We start from the raw sequence: 15,321 nt of genomic DNA on the forward strand, positions 1-15,321 counted from the left end.
CATAATTCTATCTCCATCTAGTACATAAAACTGTAAAACTGATTTTTGCTGATTGCAGAGATAGTACAGGGGGGTAGGAGCTTGTTTTGTCTGGATTGACTCTACTTTGATATCCCTTGGCACCATGTATATTCCCTGGAGTGTGGCCAGGAGTGATTCCTGAGCACAGAGCCAGGAGTAAACCCTGAGCACCACCCAAAAATTCAAAAGAAAAAAATCCTTTGGCTTCTGTGATGCTGCAGATCAAACCAAGGGACTCACACACGCAAGGCAAAGATTTCATTTCTGAGCCATATTCCCCGCCCCAAATGATACAACTTCTGAAGAAAACATAGACAATTTTTATGAATTTGGATCTAGCAAGGAATACTTAGAGACATGAAAAGAAAACCTTTTAAAGAGGGGTATGGAGAGATAGAGTAACAGGACAGAATGTGGGTTCTATCCCCAGCACGCCAAATAGTCTCCTAAGCTCAATAAGAGTAAGCTTTGAACACAGAGCCAAGAGTAAGCCCTGAGCACCACTGGATGTGACTCACCCCCAAAATATATTAGAATTCATCAAAATAAAAAACTTTTGCTCTGAGGCTAGTAAAAAAAATTATTAGCTATATCTGACAAAAGAATTTTATCTGGAATATATAAGGAAATCTCAAAACTCAATACTAAGGGAACAATTTTTTAATGTATCGGGGTAGGAGAAGGTTTGGGGTCCCACTCAACAGTGTGCAGGGCTTATTTCTGACTCTGTGATCAGGGATTATTTCTGGCTGTCATCAGAGGACCATATGTGGTGCTGGAGATGAAACCAGACCAGTTGCACACAAAGCAATTACCTTACTCCTTGTACTATCTCTTCAGTTCCAGTCAATCCAGTTTTTGGATCAGCAAAAGAATTGCACATAAATTCCACCCAAAGTGAACATAAAAATGGTAAATAAGTGCATAGAAAGATGGTTAACATCATTAGTTATTATAGAAGTGTAAACTTTTTACAATGTTTTATTGAGGCCTTGGGACACACCCAGAGATGCTCTATCTCAGTGCTCAGGGATCACTTCCTGGTGGTCCTCGGGGGACCCTATTTTGTGCTGAGAATCAAGCCTCGATGTGAGCTGTATGCAAGGATAGTGATTTAACGTCTGTGCCATATCTCCAGCCCAGAAGCGCACATTTTAATATTCTGAGATACCTGTAGACCTCGTTAGAACGTGTATTAGTCTACACTGAGATTTCGGTGTAGGCAAGAATCTACAGAGCAACTAAGACCCTTCTGCACAGATAGTGGAGACTCCATGCTACAATGACTGAGGACATTTGTGGCAAGGTCTTCATCAGGCTAACCAGATTCAGTAATTCCACCTGTGTGCCAATTCTGAGACATAACTGTGCATGCCTCCTAAACCCCGTACATGAATACTTAGAACAGGTCCTTTGGTGATTCCTCCAAACTGGAAACTAGCCAAGGGTCTCCCTGTGAAAGATTTTGGGGAGAGGAGGATCAATGTTGCTTCCACCCAAAGGATTGGTACCTGGCAACAGAACAGAGTAGATTTTGGTCCATGAAACCAACTTGGACAGGCACTGAACACCCTATGTTGTATAGGGTTGAAAAGGCCACCTTAGTGGTCACACACCACAGAATTCATGGACATGCCATTTTTAAAAAGACAAACTTTGGGAGGGAGAATAATTGCAGAAAGCCCTGGGAGGAGGAAGCAGTGACCTGAGGCAGGCTGCTTAAACTTTTCCACACTTGACCCTCTTTCACTTTAGAATTTTTTTGTATGTATTTATGTATTTATTGAGGATCTGTGATTTACAGTGCTGTTAGTGATGGTTTCATGCCTACATCATTCCAACACAACACCCATCATCCAAGTATCTGCCTCCCTCCACCGAGATAGCTCCCAGCTGCCCAAACTCAGTTCTGTTGTCTTTGGTCCTGTTTTACCCTTTAAATCCTACATGTGAGAGAGGTCATTCTGTCTATCCCTGTCCTTCTGACTCACTTCTCAAATACCAGTCCCACCACCAGTGTGACCTTCACTTCACCAGTGTTTCCAATCTCCCACCCACCACCTTAGCCTGCCCCTTACAGGCTCCAACAAATTTACTTCATGTGTGGTGTGTGTGGGGTGTGTGTGTGTGTGTGTGTGTGTGTGTGTGTGTGTTTTCATAGGCCACCCCAGTGATGCTAAGGTGCTCAGGGGGTTCTTCTGGCTCAGAAAATTGCTCATGGTAGGCTTTGGGGATGATATAAAATGCCAGGGGTCAAACCCAGGTTGACTGTGTGCAAGGTAAATGTTCTCTGTGCATTGTTCCAGTCCCCAAATTTACCTCCTATTGTTTATTAAGGCAAAGGTAAATGGAATTACTAAAACTTATATTAACACAGGTCAAATTTAAATAATTGTTCCATCTCGATGTGGTGTTGTTACTAAAGTTAGTGTCTGAGGATTTCCTGTGGGCTGTGGTTGTCTAAGTTGAGCTTCTGTGTTACTGTTTAAGCTCCCTTAAAGCTTGGAGGATCACTCTGTAATTTTCCCATTAGATTCCCTGTGATCCTACTAAGCTGACGCCACTGTAAGATAATGTAGCCAAATTACCCAGGGTTTGTAGGATTTATAGATCTAAATAAATTTGGTGTCTTGGCAGTTTGATAATTTTGGTGTCTTGGTAGTTTGGTTAAGTCTGTGCTGGGCCCTTTCTGTCAAAGGGTATTGGGACCAGTGTTCAGCTGCTGTAGTTCCTTCAGAAAGGGGAATCTGCCCCCTTCCCATTTCTGAGAGTGCCACAAAGTTATGAGCCAAGATTAGACTACTTCAGAAGTATCGGCTTCATTATTTTTTTTGGAGCTTACCCACTGCTTCTGGATCTGTAGATGCCACCCGAGAAACTTTTACACAACCCTAGGTCTACAGATGGATAAAATAAGTATATCATCCAATATGTACTGATAATAAGGGGTGAAATAAAATATATTTTAAAACAAGTTTTTAAGATTCTTCAAGGCCCTTGTATACAGACCCTCATAGAGCCATGACCCACAGGAGTTATTTTGGTATTTTGGTTTGTTTGTTTTGGTTTGGGGGTCACTCCTGGCAGCACTCAGGGATTACTCCTGGCTCTGCACTCAGAAACTACTCTGGGAAAGCTCGGGGAACCATATGGGATACCAAGAATCAAACCCTGGTTGCCGCGTGCAAAGTAAACATCCTCCTCACTGTACTATTTGTCTGGCTCCACAATTTTAAGAAGTTGTGCCTCTTTGGGGGCTAAGGACCTGTTTCATTTATTATTGGTGGTGTTTATTTAATCAACAGTGTTAAAATTCATGGCACTTGGGGCTGGAGAGATAGCATGGAGGTAAGGCGTTTGCCTCTCATGCAGAAGGTCATCGGTTCGAATCCCGGCGTCCCATATGGTCCCCCGAGCCTGCCAGGAGCGACTTCTGAGTGTGGAGCCAGGAGTAACCCCTGAGCACTGCCGGGTGAGACCCAAAAACCAAAAAAATAAATAAATAAAAAAAATTCATGGCACTTACAGAAAGGCCTCAGATGAATCCATCTGAATGCATATTAATTTTTTTGCCATCTTTTATTGGGACACTGTGATTTACAGACATGTTCATCATAGTATCTCGGGTGTAATACTCCAACTCCGAACCTACCACTGCTGTTAGGGGTCCCCCACTGACACCAGTGTACCAATATTCCCTAGGTAAATATTTGGGTAAATATTTGGAACGGCAATAGTTTCACTGGCATGTGGGTTGGATGGGAACTCGGGCGTCCATGTCCAAATCCCGGCCTGCTGCTCATTCTGTCTAACCACCAGAAGTTGGAGCCAGGTCTCTGGTTTAGAGAAGCCAATCCTACTCCTTCCCCCAACCTCATGGCTAGGACACTCCAGCTTCCCACCCCACAGTCAGACCATGCAAGCCAGCACCCTCCAGGCAGCTTCTAGTTCGAGGGTCTGGTCCTTGCTGACCCTCAATCTTAGGCTTCTTCTATGACTTGTCAAATACTGGCCTCATTGCATGCCCCAGAAAGTTGGGACGAGGTTGGGATTTACAAAAAATAATGAATTTGGGCCAAAATATTTGTTGCCCTTATAGCTTTAGTTTTTTGTTTGTTTGTTTGTTTGTTTGTTTGTTTTGGTTTTTGGTTTTTGGCCCACACCTGGCGGTGCTCAGGGGTCACTCCTGGCTGTCTGCTCAGAAATAGCTCCTGGCAGGCACGGGGGACCATATGGGACACCGGGATTCGAACCAACCACCTTTGGTCCTGGATCGGCTGCTTGCAAGGCAAACACCGCTGTGCTATCTCTCCAGGCCCATAGCTTTAGTTTTTATCTGGGATTCTGGCTTCCAGCTTTCAAGGCATGGTCAGTGGAAATTTCAATCTCTTGTGATAGAAATCAATGCAGCATCCCAAAAACTGAGGCTGGCATGAGAGAAATCAGGAGTTTGCCTTGCACGCAGCCAACCTCTGTTCTATTTCAGCACCACACAAGCATCCCATGGCCAGGAGTGAGCCCTGAGCAATGCCGAGGTAACCCCAAAAACAAAGGGACAATAAAAGATAAAACAAAACCCAGACTATCCAAGGCTGCCGCCTGATTGCCAGGGAAACCTCTGTTGGTGATGATGGAACTGGTCTTCATCTCTCAAAGGCCAGACACTGAGCTAGGCCCCAGAGGTCACACAGTTGTCAGTCTTGTCTGTCAAGACCAGAAAGCTTCCGCACTGGTGACTAGAGAGCATGGAAACCTTTGTCCTCTCTCTGTTCTTATTACAAATCGTCCAAGGGTTTCCTGGTGTTTTTCAGGAAAGTGCCTGAATTGGGAAATTCTGTGAGGAAAAATTGAGGCGCAGTTTCATCCTCCCCCTACCACCCAGGCCTGCAGGTGCCCCCAGGTCTCCCTCCAGGCAGGTTAATTTCCACATGTGCATTCCTGCTACTTCCTCTGCTGGCAAGGACACTCTCTCTCTCTCTCTCTCTCTCTCTCTCTCTCTCTCTCTCTCTCTCTCTCTCTCTCTCTCTCTCTCTCTCTCTCTCTCTCTCACACACACACACACACACACACACACACACACACACTCACACACATTGGCCTGCAGGCACCCAGCACCCTACCTGTCAATACTCCAGCTCATTCTAGTGCTGCCAGGGAGCTGACCTGCCCTTCTAGGCCAGTGCACAGGTAAGCAGTAACTATTGGGTTTTGCATGCACCATGTTGGGGTGGCATAAATATCCTATTTCATGGGGTGCCCCCCCCTACTCCATTGGCTCAAAAGACATGTCTGGGATGCATCTTTGGTTCTGTTCTGGATGCCCCCTTCCTCCAGGACTGTCTGCACTGAAGCAAGTTCTGAGGTTCTCAGCCTAAGGGGTTTTACCTTCTTTAAAATGTTCATCTCACATCCCTCAGGCACCACGGCCCCCCACACCCACCTCTGCCTGCACCGCACACTTTTATCAATAGGTTCTGACTGTGGAGTATGGAAGCTTCTTCCCATGATGCCTGTGTGCAAGAAAGCCCAGACCAGCTCACTAGTTGCCTGAGTAGTGTAAGCGGTAAGAGGAGCTGCGCATTTAGAACTCTTAACTCTCTGACATCTCTTCCATTTCAGCTGTAAATCCACAATCCAGACTTTCCTCCTTTGGTCTTGAAGCCTCCTGTTCCAAGGCAAACCCTGTCTCTAGCTCCTACAAAGCAATGTGCCCAAAGACACACCATCTTGCCCATAGTCTGAGGTTGAGAAGGAGAAGGTATGGGGATCAAGAGGCCTGGTTTCCAGGGCCTCCGACCTGCCCCTTGGCATGAAACTTAACAAGGAGCTTGTTTGTTTATTTGGTTTTTTATTCTTTTTGGTTTTGGAGTCATACCCAGTAGTGCTCAAGGGTTACTTCTAGCTCTGTGCTCAGAAATCACTCCTGGCAGGCTTGGGGGATCATATGGAATGCCGGAAATTGAACCGGGGTTCGTCCAGGGTTGTCCTCGTGCAAGGCAAATGCCCTACTGCTGTACTTCAGTTCCATTAACAAGGAGTTTGATCTAGAGAGTGTAAGTATGGCCAGAGCCCTTCAAGGCCCCAGTTCAGCTCTCTGCTACAGAGGAGGAAACCAAGGTGCAGAGAGTCGCGTGATCCTAAGGCCCCTCCCCCTATGCTACAGGGACTAGCACTCAGCCCTCCCTCCTCCATCCATGTGATGTCTTGCTCAGGCTCTACAGTCCTTTCACACACATCATGGGAACACCCACATCCAGACAGACTCTCAAGAACACCGCAAACTGGGATGCCACTCCCTGGACTTTACCTGAAACTGAATGTAGTGTCACTGGAAATAACAGGTGCTTAATAGAATTGCCATGGGTAGGGAGTGAGGTGGCAGCAAACACAGGGCAGGATCCTGTGTGCTACCTCATCTAGGCATGGGGGTTTCCTCTCTCCTCCAGGATCAACAGATTTTCTTTATATTGTCATTATTTTTTTTATTTATTTTGTTTGTTTGTTTTGGGACAACACCCAGTGATGTCTGGGATTACCCCAGGCTCTGCACTCAGAGATTACTCCAGATGGGGCTTGAAAGACCCTTTGGGACATTAGGAGTAAACACAGGTTGACTACTCCCTACCCACTGTACTATGGTTCTGTTATTCTATACTCAGCCTTTCCACCATAAAGAGGGGTTATGGTGCTGATGATTCCACCTGCTCTGAAGGAACAAGATAGTCAAGACAGGCAAGGGGCAAGTGTAGGTCTGTAGAGAATTAAACAGGTTAAGCTCAGACCTTACAAGTGGAGGTCTGGATTCAATCCCTAGCACTGCACGGTGCATGGAACATGGCCAAGAGACACACCTGATCCCATGGTACCTCTCCCAGAACACCCCAACCTCAGAACCTGGAGTAGTCTCCAACAGTGCTAGGTGTGACCCTAAAACCAAAAAGGAAGGAAGGTGTTGAACCCCCCCTCCCCCATGACACTATTCCTAAACTTTCTGAGCTACTATTCCAGGAAACCCCATAGATCAACTGCTCTGGAGATTCACTTTGATGTGAAAGTTTCAAATCTGCTTTAAATATGGGGAAGAACAGCTCAAATAGAGGCACCATCACCCCGTGATCAGTGGTCACTCTCAGACTTGACTCTGGGCTATCCATCCTCCCTCACAAAGTTCCAGTTAAGGGAGATAATGGGTCACTTCTATTGCCCACTGTGATGTTACTGAGACATTCCTAGGTCTGAATACGTATCTTCTCCCTGGTGCCTCACTTTTCCCTGGATATCCTTCTGGTATGTCCCTGTACTTGCCACCCTTCATGTATCCCAATTCCTCTTGTCCCATATAAGCATTGTTGTCATGGAATAAAGTGTCACTGGTCATCAGCCTGGAAATTGTTCTTTCCCAGTCATCAGCTGAGGGAGACAGTGTTGGTCCCAAATGCACAGAGAATGGAAATTGACCCTCACTGGCCAACTGGGTTGACACAGGAAGGAAAAGGTCAAGGAGATGGCAGCCTTTTCCATATCAGTCCTGTCCCAAGGAATTCCTGTCCATGAACTAAAAAAGACAGACTGTAATATCTCTCACAGGCCTGTGGGGAAATGTTTGACTTCCTCACCTACTTTTGGTATCTTTGGGGACTCAACCTCTTCCCTCTCCTAATTTGCAGCAGGATTTCCATAGTCAGTAAAGAAAAGTGCAGTGTCTTCCCTGTGATTGTTAATCCAACTCTGAGGACTATCCTGGGGCTATTCCCACAGCTGTCAGGAACAAGGTGCCATTGTGTGTGGTGGTGCAGGTGTAAATCAAGGAAGTAGGTCACCAAAACACCCTGTGATCTTCCTTAAATCCAGCCAGCATAACAAAGTGACAGGTGTGGGTGGCTCTGCATTGGCTATAACTAGCAGAACAGCAGACAGCAAGGAAACTGCAAGTGACAGTAATCCTCTGGAATTAAAGGACCCACAGGCAGCCATGGTGAAAGACCAGGCTTCCAAGACAGGAAAAGGGTACCCTTATTGATTGGGGTAATGGAGACATGACGCAGGCTCAGATTGATTGATGCTATCCAATCAAGTCATTGTGTAAGTCCAGACCTGGAGAATAGCTAGGACCCTCAGCCCAAGAGCAAACAGATATAAATAAGATGATCAAGCATTTTCTCTATTCATTATTTACCTGGTGCTGCTCCCCTCTTGCTTCTGGGGGGCATCCCATTCACTCATTCTCCAGCTCTTTCTGGGGTTCTATGGCAGGGATATATGGGCTGGGGTAAGTAAATATTTTTATTTTTCTCTTGACTTTAGCTCCTGCTGCCTACTTCTTACTCAGATCTACCACATGTTTGTGAAGTTCCTTATAGGAACAACACTTATAGTGCTATTGTCACTTTTATCATCTCACACACAGCCCCTCAGACAAGGGGTCAGATTCTGTGACGAGATGGGGAGCCATGTGATGGAGAGATCCTAAAAACTAGGACATTTACACAGAGGGTTGTCTACACCCCAAGGACCAGTGGAACTGTATGAAGGATCACATGATAAAAACAAGTTACTAGCTTTGAGACTTCCTGATAGGGATGGGTGTCCTGGTCTGGGAGGAAGGAGTAATTAAGGCATGGACAGTTAGCATGTGGCCAAGCACACAGGAGCACTCATGAAACTAGATGGTTGGATCCACAAAGATGTGGTAAGGAGCTGGCCTCGAAGCCATCAAATGTGGATTCAATTCCTGGCACCTCATATTGTCCCTTAAGCACCTCTGTACCACCTCCTAGGTACAGAGTAGGAATAAGTCTTGATCACCATTGGGTGTGGATCTCAAAACAAACAAAAATTAATTAGATGCTAATATTCTGGGAAGGATAAGTCTAGTGACAAAACTTAAGGTAAAAATGAAGGAAATAAATGGTGGAGAATGGAGCACCATGGCTGTAGGATATTCTTACTAGGGTGAGTGAGCTTTGGGAGGGGAAGATGCAGGAGTGGAGGCTACAAATTGAAAATATGGAACAATTTCTGTTTGCTTTTTGGCTCATGGATGTGCTGAAAATAATTGCACCTGGACTGGAATTCATCACAGTAAGAAAAAGGAACAGATCTTGGCACCTGGACATGGAATATTTTTAACTCTTACAGCATTTTGTTGTTGCTGTTGGTGTTTTTAAAATCTGAAGGATTTTTCTCAAGTAATCATTTATTCATTTTGGGTGGCAGGCAAGTTTTTAAGGTTTTTTTTCCCCTTATAAACAAGCAGCTCTGAGATCACTCTGCCTCACTCACTCTCTTCTTCCCAGCCCTGCTCTCTTTCTCTTCTTTTAATCAAGATCTTTTGTCCAATATCTAAGAGCCTTCTTCTGTAGCTTGTGGCTATATCTAAAAATGGAACCCGACTAGATTTTCATATACAACTTGAAGGTGTAAGATGGAAAGGAAGGGAATATCCACATTGGTGGTTTTGGTGGGTGAACAGGAGCATTTCCAAGTTGCAAGTGAGTCAAACTCTGTAAGAAAACCTGGAAGGCTACTTCATAAGAGAAAACAGAATCACATACACACACACACACACACACACACACACACACACACACACACACACACACACACACACCCTGGGATCCCTTCAGGAGCCAGAAATGAGCCAGTTCTGAGCCAGTGCTCAGGACTTACTCATGACTACACCCAGGAGGTGGTATAGAAGTGCTTGAGGGGCAAAATGGGGTACCAGGAATTGAACCCAGGTTGGTTGTGTACAAGGCAAGCTCCTTAACAACATCTCTGGCCCCAACCACCTACTTCCTTGAGAGTCCCTCTGTGCGTGGCTGCATACTTGTTGCAAGTCAGCCCTTGAAGAGGTTGACTGATGGAGGGATGGAGGATGAGGCCTTTCTCCTCCAGCTCGGAGCATGCGTCTGCCACCCTGTTCAGCCGGCGGTTCTGAGGTGAAGTGGCAGGTAAACAGCTCACAGCCAGTCAGGCTTGTGGAAATATTAGCTTTATTCGGTGGACAAGACTGAAGTCCAAAGTCTCAGCCTCAGTTCCAGCAAAAAGCCTCTCGCCTTCCACAGACCCTTGTATTATCCCCCAGAATCAGGTACCACCCAATGGTGGGATCAGATACCACCCAATGGTGGAAGCAGAATCAGGTACCACCCTAGGGTGGGGGCAGAATGCCAGGTCACACCCTAGGGTAGGGCACAATCACCGATCAGGGTAGGGTCAGTAACATAATAATCCCCTAAAATATTTACATACACAACACATACTAACTGTCCATGCCTTATTCACTCCTTCCTTCCAGTCCAGAACACCCATACCTGTCAGGGCGCTGAGTCTCCAAGGTAGTAACTTGTGTTTGTCATGCGAGCCTTCAAAGACAAAAGTAGGTCTGACATGCAGTTCCACTGGTCCTCAGGATGTAGGCAACCATCTGTGTCCTCAGGATCTCAGTCTTCAGGATCTCTCCATCTCGTGGGACCCCATATAGTCAGTCATGTCAGCCAGCACAGGAGATCAACCTCCAGGATGTACCCTGTCCCTCATCCCAGCAGGGCAGTCTGGTGGGCCTTGAAATCTCAGCAGAGAGGGGAGCCAGGAAACAGATCACAGCCTGGCCCTTTGGGACACCCCTCGTGTGTGTGTGTGTGTGTGTGTGTGTGTGTGTGTGTGTGTGTGTGTGTGTGTGTGCAAGGGAGAATCATGGGGAGGTGTGTGTGTGCTTGGGGGTAGCACAGCTTAGACAGATGGGAGACTCCTCACCATGTACCCTGCCCCAGGCTCTCTAAACTGGGAGCAGAGGGCACTGGCCAGTCCTCCAGAGCTGCAGCAAGCATCCTAAGAACTGAGGCACCTGATTATTCAGGAAGCAGAAATTTATTCCACGCTGAAGCCCCCAGCCCCTGCTCATTCATCCTTGGCCCTTAGTGGGGTGCTTCATGGAATGGGGGAGCACTTCCTCTCTGAGGGACAGGCCCCTTCCCATGTACCCCATACCCCTCTCCATCCACACTATTCCCACCCTCTGCATTGTCCCTAATGGGGCCCCTCGCTGCAGAAAGCACCGCAAACTCAGCAGTTGGAGTTGTTTTGTTTTTCATGGGGGAAAAGTGCGCTGCCAAGTCGGACTCCCCGGGGGCCGTTTTAGCTGCGTGAGTCAGCTCGTACCCAGCGCAGTGAGGTGTGGGGGTGTCACGGTGCCTGGAGGAGGGGAGGGTGGCATCTATATATATACACACAGGCTCATATAGATTCGGGACACCCGGGCCTTCCCCTGATGGCAGCTAAAAATGTGCGTTCACGTGGGTGGAGAAAGCTGGCCCAGGAGCTTTCTAGAAACACGGTGCCACACGCCTGGCACATGAGACTGCTTTCCATGCAGGCTGTGAACCTTGTTTGCCAGGGTGTCCAGAGAAGGAGCAGAGGGGTGTGGACAGGAGGGAAAGGGGGCGACCTGCCCGAGCAGTCCTTTGTATCTGCCACACTCTCCTCATCACTGAAATTTCTAGAATCTGCAAAGCATTGGGGTGAGCAGAAGGAGAGAGGTGCCTTCCTGGCCATGGCGCCCCCAAAGTGACCCTCTGCAAGCTGCGCCCTCTTAAAGGACAGTAGGTGCAGCCCAAGCCAGGCAGCCATTCCCGGTGGCCACTGCCTTGGCCAGTCTGTTGTCTATCCTGCCTGCACTGACCACCCAAGCACCTCTGGGCACCCACATCCCAGCTTGTTTTTGTGCTCACTGGACGAGGTGAGGAATAGGCCCTCCACCCGTGGCTCTGCTGCTTTCCAGCACCCCGAGGAAGGAGTTCTTCTCACACGCACCCCAAAGTCCAGTCTGAGCCTTTCCCCCAAGGAACTTGGGCACCCTTTGCACATCTGGCTCTAGAGTGGGCCCTGGGGCCGCTGCAGGACTGAGCTCAGAGCACTCAGCTGAAGGATGAACTGAGAAGGATTCAAATGTGAGCCTGGTGTTTATCCCAAAGGTTTACAGTGGAGAAGTTGGGGACAGAGGTGGGAACCCCATGGGTGTTCCTCCACAGGGAACTGGTGGGGCCTTCCTGAGGGTTCCAGTACCCAGGAAGTCTTTCTTCATGGTGCTACAAGACACACACACACACACACACACACACACACACACACACACACACACAACTCTGGATCTTATTCCAGAGCATCTCTTGACTGTTCTTCTGCCATAAGGGGCATAATCAGAGCCTCAGACCCCAGAAGAACTGCTCTTGGTTTGTTTCTGTGCAACCTTTGTGTCTGGATCTGGACTGAATTCCCATCATGGTCAGTGTGTGTGTGTGTGTGTGTGTGTGTGTGTGTGTCCAGTTCAGCAGCCCTGCTCTGCCATTTCCTGGCAGCAGACAGTGCCTTCAATGCTTCTCTCCCCAGCCCTTTCCTTACAATATCTTGCCCACTAACCCTCAAACACTCCGATTTGGTGCCAAGCCACTTGCCTGGAGGTTTGGAGCTTAACTGAAGCATGAAACAATAGCAAGTCAGCCTCCATCTCCTTCCTGGACCTAAAGCAAGACTATCCAGCCCCGCAACCCCCACATGACAGGACTCAGGAGAGCTGCCTGAGGGTGGAGTGTGCCCTTGGGCATACAAAGCCAGAATATAGGGAGTGTGGGATTTTCAAGAGGAACTAAAATTGCACAGGACCCTCTTCCAGGAAATACCTGAGTACTGGTCTATGAAACTGAGCTTACCACAGCTAAAGGGGGCGGTCTGGCTGTGGTGTGATGCTGGAGCATTAAATACTGGTGCTCCATCAAAAACAGTTTGTAAATCATGGTGCCTAACATTTTAAAACAGGTTTTTCTAAAACATCTGTTTTGGGACAAGAAAGGCAGTATTGCTCAGAAATCTCCACTGGTCACTCCCAAATAGTTTTTATGAGGCTAACATCACCCTGCTACCAAAACCAGACAGAGAAAAAAAATTAAACTACAGGCTAATATGAGCACATATGCAAAGATTTTCAACAACATTCTGGCAAATAGGATCTAGCGTCTCATCAAGAAGGTCATGCACCACGACCATGTAGGTTTCATTCCTGGAATGTAAGGATGGATTAACATATGTAAATCAATCAACATAATATACAATATCAACAAAAAAGAAAAATAAAACCAATATGATCATATCAATCAATGAAGAGAAAGCAGTAGGTAAGATCCAACACCCATTATTGATAAAAACAAAAAAACAAAACAAAAAAAAACCTCTCATCAAGATGAGAATAGCTGGCCGGAGAGATAGCACAGCAGCGTTTGCCTTGCAAGCAGCCAACCCAGAGCCTAAGGTGGTTGGTTCGAATCCTGGTGTCCCATATGGTCCCCAGTGCCTGCCAGGAGCTATTTCTGAGCAAATAGCCAGGAGTAACCCCTGAGCACCACCGGGTGTGGCCCAAAAACCAAAAAAAAAAAAAAAAAAGATGAAAATGGAAGAAAATTTTCTCAATATAATCAAGGCCATCTACCATAAGCCAATGGCAAATATTATTCTCAATGGAGATAAACTAAAAGCCTTTCCTCTAAAATATGGTACAAGACAAGGCTGCTCTCGCTTGCCACTCCTATTCAAAATATTGCTTGAAGGTTTTGCCATAGCAAATAGGCAAGAAAACGATATCAAGGGCTTCCTCATAGGAAAAAGTCAAGCTCTTATGTTTGGAGATGACATACTATATTTAGAAAACCCTAAAATCTCTACCAAAAAGCTTCTAGAAGCAATAAATTTATATAGCAAAGTGGTAGGCTACAAAATTAACAAGCAAAAAACTAATGGCTTTCTTGTACACCAATAATAATAGAGAAGAAATGGACATTAAAAAAACAATCCCATTCATATTAGTGTCACACAAACTCAAATATCTTGGAGTCAACTTAACTAAAGAGGTGAAGAATTTATACAAAGAAAGCTACGAAACTCTGCTCAAAAAATAAAAGAGGACACAGGAAATGGAGATACATATCCTGTTTGTGGATTGGGGGGATTAACATCATTAAAATAGCAATACTCCCCAAAGCATTAAACAGATTTAATGAAATCCCTCTAAGGATACCCATGACATTCTTTAAATAAGTGAATAAAACACTCCTGAAATTCATTTGGAACAATAAACACCCACAAATAGCTAGAGCAACCCTTGGGAAAAGAAATATGGAGGGCATCACTTACCCCAATTTTAAATTGTATTACAAAGCATAGTCATTAAAACAGCATGGTATTGGAATACAGACCCTCAGATCAGTGGAATATACTTGAGTATTCAGAGAATGTGCCCCAGGTATACAATCAATTAATCTTTAATAAAGGGGCAAAAAATGCAAAATGGAGCAAGGAAAGCCTCTTCAACAAGTGGTGTTGGGACAACTGGTCAGCCACTTGCAAAAAAGAAAACTCAGACCTCCTTCTAACACCATGCACAAAAGTCAAATCCAAACAGATTAGAGACCTTAATATCAGGCCCGAAACCATAAGGTATATAGAACAACACATAGGGAAAACACTCCATGACACTGAGACTAAAGGCACCTTCAAGGAGGAAACAGCACTCTCCAAGCAAGTGGAAGCAGAGATAAACAGATGGGACTATATTAAGCTGAGAAGCTTCTGCACCTCAAAGGAAATAGTGCCTAGGATACAAAAGTCACCCACAGAATGGGAGAAGCTATTCACCCAATATCCATCAGACAAGGGCCTATATATAATATATACAAGGTACTGACAGAACTGAACAAGAAAAAAAAATCTAGTCCCATCAAAAAAATGGGGAGAAGAAATGAACATACACTTTTTCAAAGAAAAACTACAAATGGCCAAAAGGCACATAAAAATGTTCCACATCACTAGTCATTAGGCAGATACAAATCAAACCAACATTAAGATACCATCTCAAGCCACAGAGACTGGCACACATCAAAAAAAAAAAAAAAAAAAAAAAAAAAAAAACAAGAATAATCAGTGGTGGTGGGGATGTGGAGAGAAAGGAACTCTCATTCACTGCTGGTGGGAATGTCATCTAGTCCAGCCTTTATCAAAAACAATATGGAGATTCCTTAAAAAACTGGAAATTGAGCTCTCATATGATCCAATTATACCACTCCTAGGGATATACCCTAGGAACACTAAAATGCAATACAAACCTTCTCCACACCTGTATTCATTGCAGCGCTATTTACAATAGTCAGACTCTGGAAACAACCAAGATGCCCTTCAACAGATGAATGGCTAAAGAAACTGTAGTACACATACACAATGGAATATTATGCAGCTATCAGGAGATATGAAGTC

The sequence above is a fragment of the Suncus etruscus genome, chromosome 5 (assembly GCF_024139225.1).
Source record: "Suncus etruscus isolate mSunEtr1 chromosome 5, mSunEtr1.pri.cur, whole genome shotgun sequence".
NCBI classification, from domain to species: Eukaryota; Metazoa; Chordata; class Mammalia; order Eulipotyphla; family Soricidae; genus Suncus; species Suncus etruscus.